Here is a 14,029-nt window from a genome sequence, read left to right as displayed (position 1 = left end):
GAAAAATGGTAACAGGATATGAACACGCACTTCACAAAAAAAGACATTCAGATGGTGAACAAACACATGAAGAAATGTTCAAAATCTCTAGCTCTAAGAGAGATGCAAATTGAAACAACTATGAGATATCATCACACCCCAGTAAGGATAGCAAAATTTAACAGAGCAGCAAACATCAAATGCTGAAGAGGCTGTGGAGAAACTGGAACCCTTATTCAATGTTGGTGGGAATGTAAAATGGTACAACCACTATGGAAGGAAGTATGGTACTTTCTCAAAAAGTTGCAAATAAAAATACCATTTGACCCAGCAATGCCACTACTAGGAATATACCCCAAAGAAACCATGTCTCCCACCCAGGCTGATAGACATATCCTCACCCATGTTTATCGTGGCTTTGTTCACAATAGCAAAGAATTTATTATAGATTTGTATGCAAGATTCATTAGAAAAATCCACATTCCTTAGAAATGACACATTTCTGTGAGAATCCAGGTAGATCTTGACAACAACCAATTCAGTAAGACCCTGGGTGAGTCTAATCAGTGTCTGGCCTCAAGAAGAGGCGAGGAGTTTATAAAAAAAGGTGAACCAAGAAGGGGTAGGCCTCTTTTGCACCTGTGGCTCTAGCCAGAAAGCCAAGGAGTACTGATCCATTCCTGCCTGAGGGAAACCCTTGCCTTTTCCCCCCTTTCCTGCTGCTCTTTCTTAACTCTTCTCCTCTAGTGATGTGTGCTAGAGTTCTCTTAACTAACCAAATTTGAGAATTCCCTTAGTCCTGTCAAAATGTTCTTTGCCTTAATAAACTTTCTTTTTCACTTGTTAACGGCTGCTGTGTCCAACTTCTTAATACAAACACCAAAGACCACTAATTTGCAGGACTTACCTAGTTTTCTCTTAAGTTATGAAGAGGTTTCGAGACTGTAATTTTTAACATAAATCATTCTTCATCTACCTTCTAGCTTATCTGTTCAAAACATCTGACAGATTGTAACTAGTAAGTGCTCTGTGATTATCAACTGTTTTTATGCAATTAGAGAATTGTCAAGCGGTAGATTATACACTGTACTCATTTCCTACGATTCCTATAAAAAGTTTCCACAAACTGGATAGATTGAAAAGTTTATTCTTTCACTTGCTGTAAGTCTAAGTCTGAGATTGAAGTGTTAGGCCTATATACTCTCTGCAGGTGCTACAGAAGACTCTATTCTAGACCTTGTTTAACTAACTAATTTAGAGTTGGAACCAACTCATAGCTGACCTTCCACCAGGTTTTCAGAAGCTAAAAAAACACAGAGGAAGTGATTGCTCATCCATCTCCCTCAGAACAAATAGTGGGTTCCAACTATCTCAGAGGCACCACCTTTGAGTTACCATTGTAGTTGCCAGGCTCCACCCCTAGAATCCATTCCAGGCCTCTTTAACTTTTGGTACTTTCACTGTTCTCTAATTTGTAGTTGCATAACTTCAATTTCTGTGCCTGTCAATGATCTTCTATCTCTTCTGTGCCTGGAGTTTATATAATCCATGTAATCACTTTCAAGATACTTAATATATCTACAATGTTGGGGTTTATTTGGGTTTTTTTGTTTTTGTTTTTGTTTTTTTACCAAATAAGGTCATATTAATAAAATAGGTCAAGTCTTAGAGCATGGAAATATATTCTGGAGGAGTCATCATTTAACAATACTAATATCCTAACATGAGAAAGAGGAATAAAACATAGGAAACTATAACCATAAGAAGGTCATAATCAGGGGAGCTCTGGTGGCCTAGTGGCAAGAAGCTGCACTGCAATCCCAGAAATATGTGGTTCGAATCCACCAGATGCTCTGCCGGAAAGGGAGGGGTAAACTCCTCCTGTACCTGTCGGATCTGATTTGAAGGTACAGACACACAAAATAATAAAAGAAAAAAAAGAAAAGAAGGTAATAATATAGGTAACCATTAAACCAAATCTACTGCTGTAGAGTCAAATACAACTTATATTGACCTTCCTTCACATTTTGGAGGCTGTAAATCTTTGCCAGAAACAATTGTCCATCTTTCTCTACAGAGCTTCTGGTAGAATTGAATCATTAACCTTGAGTTAGCAACCCAACATGTAGTGTACTATGTCTGATACCACATTAAAAGTATATGCTATATAGTTGGGCGTGAGGGGTAGAGTAGAGCAAGTGTTACTGAATCTTCTTGTCATTGTTGTTGTGTGCCATCGAGTCATCTGTGACTCATAGCAATCATGTACAACAGCTCTAAAATTTGCCCTATACTGAATCAGTTTCATTGGCTCTGACACACCTACTGCCATTGTCCCAGTTATCATGTCAATCCATTTCATCTGTGGTCTTCCTCTCTTGCACTGTCCCTCCACCCTTCCAAGCATCATGTCCTTTCTCAAGCACCCTCTGGCCACATGCCCAAAATATGTGAGATGGATCTTCAAAATCCTAGCCTCCAAGGAGAAACTTGGTTTCACCCTCTCCAGGATGACCTGTTTGTTGTCCTGGTAGTCCATGGTATGTTCGATACTCTTCTCAAGTGCCACAACTCAAAGGCATCAATTCTTCTGTCATCCTTGGCCATCGCCCCGCTCTTTGATGCATAACACGTAATTTTGAAGACTATGGCATGGATCAGACCACCTAAGTCTCTAGACTGACATAATTTCTCTTCAGCACTCTGGAGAGGTCCCTGGCAGTAGACTTCCCCAGTACAATTTGTCTTTTGGTTTCCTGGCTGCTGGTGTCAGGAGTGTTGATTGTGGCGCTAGTAAGCTGGAATTGTTAACAATCTCAATCTCTTCTTCACCCAACATGGTACTGCCAGTTCTCCCTGTGGTGAGAATATTTGTCTTCTTGATGCTGAATTTCAGTCCATATTGATGTCCTTCTCTAGTGCCATGGCCTCTTCTAAAGCCACTTTGTATTTCTGGTAGTTAGGAAACCAATAGACAAATTGCACTGGGAAAGTTAGCTGTCAGGGACCTCTCCCAAGTACTGAAGAACAATGACATCAGGCTGGAGACTAAGATGCTCCTTATCTGGGCTATAGTCTTTGCAACTGAGTGCTATGCATTGAAGAGCTGGACAGTGACTAGGGATGATAGAAAGAGAATTGATGCCTTTGAGCTATGGTGCTAGAGAAGAGTGTTGAATATACCATGGACTGCTAGGAGAATAAACAGATTTGTCCTGTAGAGGGGGAAGCCGAGCTTGCTCCTTGGAGGTAAGGATTCTAAAGCTTCATCTGACATACTATTGGCATGTTGCAAGGAGGGATCAGTCCTTGGAGAGGGACATCATGTTTGGCAGAGTGGAGGGACGGCGCAGGAGAGGAAGACCTCGATGAGATGGATCAATTCTGTGATTGGGGTGGAGAGAATCGGTGAGGTTGGCGCAGATGGAGCAGGGTTTAGGGCTCTTGTATACAGGGTCGCTATGAGTTGCGAGCTACTCATATGTTGCGAGCACATAACAACAACAACAGTGTACAAGTTGTATTTAAAAGGTGAGTTTGAGTTATATAGATTGATAGTTCATTTGAGGACTTCATCCTAGGCAAAATAGATCAATGCCATATAGTAAAAAGAGTAAAGAAAGCTGATTTGAGTAGAGAAATTACAGGAGGTTTAATATTATTGGAGTACCAAAATGAACACTGGTAGGTGGTAAGTAAAGATGAGACAGGAAGTGATCAGTGTCTTGCAAACTATTGTAATATGCATTATACTCACTTGGGGCTCTCATTAAAATGCAGATTTAATTATGCACATTTGAGATGAGATTTGACTTCCTGCATTTCAAAAAAGTTCCCTAGCCGTGGGGTGGGGGCATCGAGCTCAGCAGAGTCTGAAGCTGTTGTAGCTTTGCCTGCACTGAAGCCACCTCACGCTGCAGTTCCAAGAACTCTGAGTACTGGTCCTGAAACACAGCCGAGTAGCGACTCTGCTCCCTCTTACAGCTCACTGGTGGGTCTTTAAGCTCATAGTCGGGGGTACTGGGTAGTGACTCCGTTTACATTCCCGAGAGCTGGCTCCAGTAAGCTTCTTTGTACTCAAGAGAGTCTGGGGACGCAGCTCATCTTCAAATACTATCTTCTTGGGTCTAACTCGGTGGACTCTGGACTGAGGCTGGTGCAGACTGCATGGCGAGCTGGTTCCTTTGTTGCAGACGCGGGGGGCCCAGGGCCAGGAGGGCGGAACTGGGGGTTCCCCTGGGAGCCCCGAGTCTGGGAAATCTCTCTGGTGGACATTAGCCTCTGAGTATCACCTCTCCGGGGTCCCCGGGATGGTGCGTGTGTCCTGCGGGTGGCGTCGTGGCCCGCACGTGGCGGGGGTGATCGGCGGTCAGCCTGTCTCAGGGTCCGGGGCTCCTAGACGAGGTTGGCTCCCGGAGAGAACCTCTGGCTGTTCCGGTTGTGCATTAAATGAAAGTGCCCCAGGATTGTCAGGGTCGCTCCGCAGGACGTGGTGGGCAGAAGGAGGCCCATGTCACAGCTCGAATCTGGAAGGAATTTAAGAAGAAGCAAATGGACCCCAGCTTTCTGGATAAGCAGGCTCGTTACCAATACCTGAAGGGCAAATTGAGGCACCTCAAGTCCCCTAGCCAATGCTGCTAGATCACACAGAATAGCGTGGATTTTAACCAAAATGCCAACTGAAATCCTACAGGGCTAAATAGAAACAAATGGATAAAACAGGAAAGTTGCTAGATGTAGATAAACTGCCAAATCTTCTCATTGTTTATCAAAAGAAATAGTACCAGCCACCTCTCAGTGGAAGTTTATATCTTGCTGTAGTGCTGAACAGTTTTCAGTTTAAGATGGACTATGAAAGGCAAATCAACCAATTAAACCTTAAGAGTTACAACATATGATGTGCACGGGGATTGTGCAGGATCACGTAGTATTTCCTTCAATTGTACATAAGGTTACCATGAGTTAGGCTGATTCAGCAAAAAGTACCTCAACATTTTGATTTTAAATCACTCAAATAAAATCCTTATATGAATAAACTATAGACCCTCAATCATACGAAAAAGAAAAAAAGAGAGAGAGAGAGAAAACATACCACCCCAAAACCTGAAAGTGGTTTATTTTGTTGTCTGTTAGCTTTTAACCCCAGTTAAGAATAATCAACCTTTGGGTATATTTGCAGAACAGGGTGAAACTAGTTAAAATATTCTAGGATCAATGGTGAATAGTGAGAAATGCTCTTTCATTAAAGTTTTCCTAATTGCTCATTTCAGGAGTGTTAAAAAAAAAAACATTCCACTTAGAGAAGTCCATGAAGCAAACTATTTTGTTAGAGCATTGATGAGAAGGAGCCAGTGAGCTTGTTGTTGTTGTTGTTATGTGCCGTTGAGTCGCCTGTGACTCATAGTGACCCTATGTACAACAGCCCTAAACTCTGCTCTGTCCTGTGCCAATCACACTCTGACACTCCCATCCCAATTATCCCAGTGACTGAATCAATCCACCTCATAGAGGGCCTTACTCTCCTGCGCCGTACCTCCACCCTCCCAAGCATGATGTCCCTCTCTAAGGACCGGTCTCTCCTCACAACATGTCCAAAGTGAGTTAGACGGAGCCTCAGAATCCTTGCCTCCAAGGAGCCACCCGGTTTAACCCTCTCCAGGACAAATCTGTTTGTTTTCCTAGCAGTCCATGGTATTCCCAATACTCTTCTCCAGCACCACAGCTCAAAGGCATCAATTCTCCTTCTATCCTCCTTGGTCATTGTCCAACTCTCTGATGCATAACAGGTGATTGCGAAGACCATGACCTGTATCAGACGCACCTTAGTCTCCAAAGAGATACCATTGCTCTTCAGCACTTTGGAGAGGTCCCTAACAGCAGACTTTCCCATGGCAATGTGCCTTTTAATTTCCTGGCTGCTGGTGCCAAGACTGTTGACTATGGAGCCAAGCAAACTAAAGCTGTGTACAATCTCAATCTCTTCATCATCCATCCTGATGCTGCCAATTGGTCCACTGGTGAGAATCTTTGTCTTCTTGACATTGAGCCTCAATCCATATTGCAGGCTGCAGTCCTTGACACTCCGCAGCAGGCGCTTCAGGTCCTCTTCAGTTTCAGCAAGCAGGGTTGTGTCATCCGCATAACGCAGATTGTTGATAAATCGTTCACCAATCTTGACCCCACATTTCTCCTCATAGAGCCCAGCCTCCGGGATAATCTGTTCTGCACATAGGTTGAAAAGGTATGGAGATAGGATGCATCCCTGGCGTATGCCCTTCCCAATTTTGAACGATGCAGTGTTCCCTTGCTCTGTTCTGACAACTGCCTCCTGGTCCAAGTGTAAGTTTCGCATTAGAACGATCAAGTGTTCTGGGATTCCCATTCTTCTCACAGTCAGCCATAGTTTGTTCTGATCTACACAGTCAAATGCCTTTGCATAGTCAATGAAACACAGACAGACATTCCTCTGGTATTCCCTGCTTTCAGCCAAGATCCATCTAACATCAGCTACAATATCTCTAGTACCACGACCCCTTCTAAACCCAGCCTGGACTTCTGGTAGTTCTCTGTTGATGTGCTGTTCCAGTAGTTTTTGGATAATCTTCAGTAAAATCTTGCTTGCATGTGAAATCTGTGAGATTGTTCTGTAGTTTCCACATTCTGTTGGGTCACCTTTCTTTGGGATAGGAACAAATATCCATCTCTTCCAGTCAGTTGGCCAAGTGGTCGTTCTCCAGATTTCTTGGCACAATTTGGTGATACCTATTCAACCTAAATCCTGAACAAATCATCTGGGAAACTGGACTATATAAAGAAGAGTGTCGCTCAACATTGGAGGAGGGAGTGGAGGAGGATTGCCAATGGTTGACACAATTTTGCTTGCAAAAGACTTGCAGATAAAGCTCAAAGACTATAGTCCAGTATGGATTATACCTTAACAGAAAGAGAACAAAAATTCTTACAGCAGATCTTTTACAACTGAAAGTGAAGAAATTGAAACCCAGAGAGCTACGGGGACATTATTGAAGGCTGTCTTGCTGCTATTGCTCACCACTGGTCTCCTGTAAAATCCAGTCTATCTACCCATACCCTGCCTCAACCAAGGAGGTTACGAGCTCTGAAAAGAAAATATCTGTAAATTATCTGTAATAATGATAGATTAGATATCTGATACACTATCAGCACAGAAGGTGATAGAGCTCTGACCGGCCACCACCGCCACCTCCAGGAGAAAACAGGCTGGAGTCACTCCTTCCGGACCAGCCGCCAAAGAGGAGTGTGGTGAGCAGGTCAGCTACTACCTCCAACAGGGAATTGGGGACTTCACTTCTTGGATCTTGCTGTTTCTCTTGTATTTTTGCTCAAGTAAGAATACCTAGCAACCAGATTCATGAGAAGAAACAGATACGAGGGATGGCCAGTAGTACTAGCTAGCTGACTCTTGGGGACTACACTGTTGGAACATGGCCTCTTCCATGGGCCTGTGTCTGCTTAGACGAGAGAAACTCTCCACTGACTAGCTACAGAGGATACAAGTGTGGATCTGACACAAACATCAACTGAGACTTAATAACTGCTCTGTATGGACATTAATCCTTCCCTGGGCCTGTATCTACTAAGGCAAGAGTGGTTCCCTTCTGACCAGCCACAGGAGAGGAGAGAGGTGCACAGGTCAGCCATTAGCACCAACTGAGACTCGGGAGCTGTACTTGTTTGGAATATGCTACTGGGCTAGACCTGTGTTGCTCAGGCAGGAACAGTACCCCACCTCCTCAAACCAGCTGCAGAAGGAGAGACAGGTATTAGCACCCAGCTGAGACTTGGGACAGCACGGTTGGCTCCTGGCTGCCTCCCTGAGCCTTTTTCAGCTCAGGCAGGAATGGGTCCCTCTTTACCAGACACAAGAGAGGAGAACAGTGGGAGTGTAAAACGGTGCAACCACTAAAGAAGGCAGCATGGTGCTTTCTCAAAAAGTTACAAATAGAAATACCATTTGACCCAGCAATTCTACTACTGGGAACATACCCTAAAGAAACCAAAACTAACACCCAAGCAGATATATGCACACCCATGTTTAATGCTGCTTTGTTCACAATAGCAAAGAATTGGAAACAATCCAAGTGACAATAAACAAATTAATGTATGTAGAAGCTGTAATATATTCACACAATGCTGCAATGAAAAGCAAGGAACTCATGAACTGTTATACAAAATTGGTGACCCTGGAGGATATTATGCTGAGTGAAATATGTTAGTCACAAAAGAGCAAACACTGTATAGTGCCACTGTGTAGAATGGGACTGACATCACGGTTGGGGGGAACCTAAGAAAAGATGGGATAAATAATGTATACTACGTTGAAGCAGATGAGGGAGAGAACTGTTTAACAGGAATATGTTGTTGTTGTTGTTATGCAATTTGAATGGGCAAAATATGCTGTAAAAATATGTTTCATTAAAAAATGTTTTAAATATTATAAAAAAGAGCATCAACTGAGTTGTGGCGGTTACACTGCTCAATCCCAAACAATTCCCTGGGCATTTCCTCCAAGGAAAAGACCCCAGACAGTACTTCCTGTTCATGGATAGGAAGACTGAAAATTATGAAAATAAAAATCTGACCAAAGGCAGTCTACATGTTCAGTGCAAACCCCATACAAATGCCAAACTAATTTTCAAAGAAATAGAAAATTGACAAGTTTATTTCAAAAGGAAAGAAACACGGAGTGAGCAAAGCTCTTCTGAAGTGAGAGGCATGGCACTCCTTAATCTCGAAACCTATTCTACATCTGTGGTAACCAAAGCAGCATGGTATTGGCACAGTGACACCTTCATAAATGTAATAGAATCAAGAATCCAGAAAAGAACCCATCTATCTATGGTCAGTTGATATTTGAAAATAAATCAAAACCTATTATATGGAGAAATGACAACTTTTTCAACAAATGGTAATGGCAAAGCTGGACAACTACCTGCTGAATACTGAAACAGGATCCACATCTCACACCATACACAAAAATCAAGGTGGTTCAGAGACCTAGTGGTAAAGTTCAAAACCATAATGATCAAAAGAGAAAAAATAGGACCAAAGTTGGAGGCCCTGTCCTATGGCCTAAGTGGTCTTGCAAATATAGCCAGAAGTGCATAAGCAGGAGAGGAGAAAATTGATGAATAGGACCTCCTAAAAATCAAATCCCAGTGGGCATCAAAAACTTTCTTCAATAGGGTGAAAAGAAAACCTACAGACTGAGGAAAGAGCATGTGACAATGACAGCTCAGAAAAGGGCCTCATCATGGAAGTTTACAGATAATAAGAAGACTCATAACTCAATAACAAAATGGGGAAAAAACATGAAAAAAACCCTTTTTACTGAGGAAGGCATTCAGATGGCTAACAGATACATATAAAAAATGCTCAAAATTACTGGCAATCAGAGAGAGGCAAATCAAAAGCAGCCCAATAGCAGTAGCAAAGTTCAACAGGAGAGCAAGGAATACATGTTGGAAGGGATGTGAAGAGTTTGGATTTCATGAATTGCTGGTGGGATTATAAAATGGCACAAACTTTCTGGAAAACAGTTTGACATTTCCTCTAAAAGCTGAACATAGATTTCTCATATGGCCCAGCTATTGCACTCCTATGAATGTACACCAAGGAATTTAGAACTGATGCAGGAACAGAGATACATGTACATCAGGATGGTGGAGGTTGGGGGCGGGGGGACTGAATGGTGTGGAGGGTCAGTGGGATCTTGGAGGGAATAGTGTGATCAGATCCATGGATAGGTGTCAGTTAATTGTATGAAGTCCATACGTGTATATGAGGGATTGCATGGGGTATAGTGTACATGGAGGAAGTGCAATATGTAAGGGTGGTTATATACAAATCAATTTTAAAAAATAAAGATGAGGAAAAAAATGTATTATATAAATGAATACTGTATATTGTATATTTAGAAAGCATGTAATTCTACCTCTGGCCAGTTCCTAATTTGAGGTACTAAAAAGGAAGACCTGCTTTAGAGATGTTGTTTTTGATGACTGTAGTCAAGTTGAGCACAACTCATAGTGACCCTATGAACAAAAGGTTGGAAGCCTTTCTAGAACTATCATCATTTCTCAAAGTTCATAGAGTTTTGAAAATCAAGTTGTTTAGAAAGTGGTTGCCACTCCTGTTTTCAAGCCTTGGAGATAAGTTTGTTAAAAGTAGAACCTATTAGTGGGAGCTGAGTCATAGTCAAGGAGAAAGATTGGTGGGATGATTGTAAGAGAGGGGGGAAAAAACCCTGCAAACCCTACAATATAAATGAACAAAGTATAATGTAAATGAAGGACTATATGGAACACAGTATACATGCATGAAACACAATGTACATGAATGTTAAATATATTAATAAAAAAGGGGAAGGAAAAATATTCTTTTATTATTTTATTAATTTTAATGAAAGTTTACAGAGACTTAGGGTTTCCAGTCATTCATTGTTGCACTTTTCTCCCTGTCCACTGCCTCCTCCACAATTTACTCTTCTCCATGACAAGTAAAAGAAAAACTCTTTCATTCGTATGCAATCCATTCCCCCAAGTCCACTCCACTGTGCAGCCTTCATTCAGGACTTCTGTCATGACAATAATACCTAATCATATATCCCTTTTAAACAGTTCTCTCCCTCATCTGTTTCAATGCAGGATACATCATTCCTCCCCTCCTTCTCTGCTTTCCTTCAACCCTGATGTCAGTCCCATTTTCCAACAGTGACCTATGCAATATTTGTCCTTTCATAACTGAGATATTTCACTCAGCATAATATCCTCCAGGGTCATCCATTTGCATAATATTTCATTAGTTCCTTGTTTTTCAATGCTACGTAGTATCCCATTGTGTGAATATACCAGAGCTTCTCTACCATTCGTTTGTTAATATTGATGGGCACTTGGGTTTTTTCCAGCTCTTTGCTATTGTGAACAAAGCCACAATAAACATGGGTGTGCATATACCTGCTTGAGTGGTGGTTATGGTTTCTTTAGGGTAAATGCCAAGTAGTGGAATTGCTGGGTCAAATGGTATTTTCATTTGCAAATTTTTGAGAAAGTACCATACAGCCTTTCACAGTGGTTGCACCGAAAACTATTCTTAAAGGTGGATCAATAAACTACATAATAGTTGTTGTTATTAAGTGCCATAGAGTAGTAGATGATTCATAGCAATCCTATGAACAAAAGACTTAAACACTTGTATAACTTTTATCATCTCTCCAAGTTCATAGAGTTTCCAGAGGGAAACTATTTTGGAAGTGAATGCCACTCCTGTTTCCAAGCTTGTTTTAATCGGGGAGCTCCACAAAACAATGTCCACCATCGTAACCATTATTGCATTTGACACATCAGTGTCACAGTGTTTAGCATCAGGGCAAACAGGGGTTACCTCTGTACAGCAAATGGACAGACTAGTACTATGCCACTTAGAAGAATGACCAAAAACAATTAAAACTAGGCCTGAGGGCCGCAGACTAAAATCACCCACCTTTGGCTTGGTAGCACCACTATCTCTCCTCTTATCCGAAGTCTTCCTCTCCTGTGCTGTCCCTTCAACCTTCTGAGCATGATGTCCTTCTCCAAGGACCAATCTCTCCTGGCCATGTGCCTAAAGTAAGTGAGGCAGAGCTTCAAAATCCTAGCCTCCAAGGAAAGACTTGGTTTCACCCCCTGCAAGACACACCTATTTGTTTTCTTGGCAGTCCATGGTATGTTCAAGACTCTTCTCCAGCACCATAGCTCGAAGGTATATATTCTTCTTCTGTCATCCTTAGTCATTGTCCAACTCTCTGAAGCATAACAAGTAATTGTAACATGGCCTCGATAAGACACACTGTAGTCTCTAGACTGACATCGTTGCTCTTCAGCACTCTGGAGAGGTCCAGGACAACAGATTTTCCCCAATGCTTAGTGGTAAGGAATTGAGCTGCCAATGCAAAGGAGAGCAGTTCAAATTCACCAGCTGATTTGTGGGAGAAAGATCGGCTCCTGTGTGATTTATTGACTCTGAAAACCTGCCAGGGGTCAGCTATGGGTCAGATCTGTTGCAATAACACCCTACAACAATCCAATAAAGTATTATTACAGGTAAGAAAAAGTGCTAAAAAGGAGGTTGTTTAATTTCTCCAAAGACTCATACATAACTAACGAGTACTGAAGATTTAGTAGGAATTGAAATTTCCGACAAGTAAGTACTCTATCCTTACAATTTTTGCAAGTTTGTTTATAAATCACTAGTTCACTATTCCTGAGAATGGAAATAGAACGCAAAAGATAGTAAGTATGTGTCTTGGTAAGTAAGTATCTGATCCTGTCTGTATCATAATTTCAACTGTTCTTTAATAGTTTCCTTCTTTCATTGAAGATAGTGATGGTGAGTTTGTCAAATATATATGTGCGACACTGAAAATAAATTTCATATTCAAAATTGGACACATCAATTATTGATTTTGAAGGCTCTTCACTCAAACATTTCCTTGGTTCCTTCCTATTGATTATTACCTAAACAATAAATATATCCCAAAAATTTTCCAAAGCCAAATTTACCTGCCTTTTTTTTTTTATTCTGCTGTTGTTGTTAGGTGTTGACAAGTTGATTATAGCTCAAAGAAACCTGTACTAGGAACAAAAGCCTGTCCAGCCCTACACTATCTTCACAGTCTGCTGTGGTTACACCCATTGTTGCAGTCACTTTGTTAATACACCTCACTGACAGTCTTCCTCTTTTTCTCTGACCGTCTACCAAACAAGATGTAATTCTCTGAGGATTGAGCCACTCCTGATATCATGCTTGAAGTATATGAGACAAATCTTTTTATCCTTGTTTCTGAGGAGCACTCAGGAAGTACTTATTCCAAAACAAATTTGTTTCTTCTTTTAGTAGTTTAATCTTCATCCACTCCACAACTTAAAGGTAGCATTATTTGATCTTCCTTATTTGTATTCTAACTTAAACATGCTTTTAAGACGAATGAAAATACTATCTATGGCTTGGTTAAAGGACATCTTAGACATCAAAGTGATATACTTCCTCTTTAGTACTTTGAAGAAGTCTTTGACAGCAGATGTTCTCGTTGCAATACGATGTTTGCTGTTTTGATTGTTGCTTCCTTGGACAATGTCTGTGAATCCAAGTATAATGGAATCACTGACAACTATAATATCATTTTCTCTTGTTGCTGTGATGTTAAGCACTGTGACACTGATGTGCCAAATAAGATAATGGTTACCCATGGTGGACAGTGTTTGGTGGAGCTCCCCTATTAAAACAAGCTTGGAAGCAGGAGTGGCATCCACTTCAAAAACAGTTTGCCTCCGGATACCCTATGAACTTGGAGAAATGATGAAAGTTATACAAGTGTTCAGGTCTTTCTTTCATAGGGTTGCTATGAGTTGTCTACAATTCGACAGCATTTAACAACAAAAATCAACAACATTGAGAGAACTCAGTTGGCCTAGAGGAGAGATAGTGGTGCGACCAGGCGAAAGGTGGGTGATTTTAGTCTGCGGCCCTCAGGCCTGATTTTAATTGTTTTTGGTCATTCTTCTAAGTGGCATAGACAATAACTGTAAAGATCTTGTTGCTACTCCCTCAGCATTTAATGAATAATGACCTCCTGGTGACTCTCTTGGCCATGAGTAACAGACAAAATGCCTAGGGAAACCCATGTGGACCTTGGTTTAATTGGTGTCTACTGCTGATTGGACCCATTGTACTTTAGAGACTAGGATTTACAAGGAACACCTTTCATCTTCAGAAGGAGGATAATGATGCTTTGAGTAATCTGAATAAGAAATTCAAGAACTTCTAGGAAAGAATGGTAAGTAAAAGAACTTTTCACAGAGAAAGATTTTTATCTAGTTTCATCTTTTTCATGTAATGTGTAAATTTACATTAAAACAAAGCAGTCATAAATTACACATTCCTGTTGGAGAAGTTTTTGGATGTGCATAGGGATTTGAGTCTTAGAAGATCCCATTCATCTATGTTATCTTCTCCTGGTTGTAGGTTTTCCAGG

At 41.3% G+C, this 14,029-nt stretch overlaps 3 pseudogenes; 2 read left to right on the top strand and 1 right to left on the bottom strand.

Annotated features, from left to right (window-relative positions):
- Positions 1-3,765, top strand: part of LOC102870475 — a 22,899-nt pseudogene extending 19,134 nt beyond the window's left edge.
- Positions 3,766-3,815: 50 nt separating this feature from the next.
- LOC102870068 lies at positions 3,816-4,254 on the bottom strand (annotated as a pseudogene).
- Positions 4,255-4,289: 35 nt separating this feature from the next.
- The window catches only part of LOC102869669, a 109,558-nt pseudogene continuing 99,818 nt past the window's right edge, over positions 4,290-14,029 (top strand).

The sequence above is a fragment of the Elephantulus edwardii genome, unplaced genomic scaffold, assembly GCF_000299155.1.
Source record: "Elephantulus edwardii isolate Elephantulus edwardi_28Jun2011 unplaced genomic scaffold, EleEdw1.0 scaffold00018, whole genome shotgun sequence".
Taxonomy (NCBI): Eukaryota; Metazoa; Chordata; class Mammalia; order Macroscelidea; family Macroscelididae; genus Elephantulus; species Elephantulus edwardii.
Note: the sequence above shows the minus strand (reverse complement) of the source record. Positions and strands in the feature narration are given on the sequence as shown.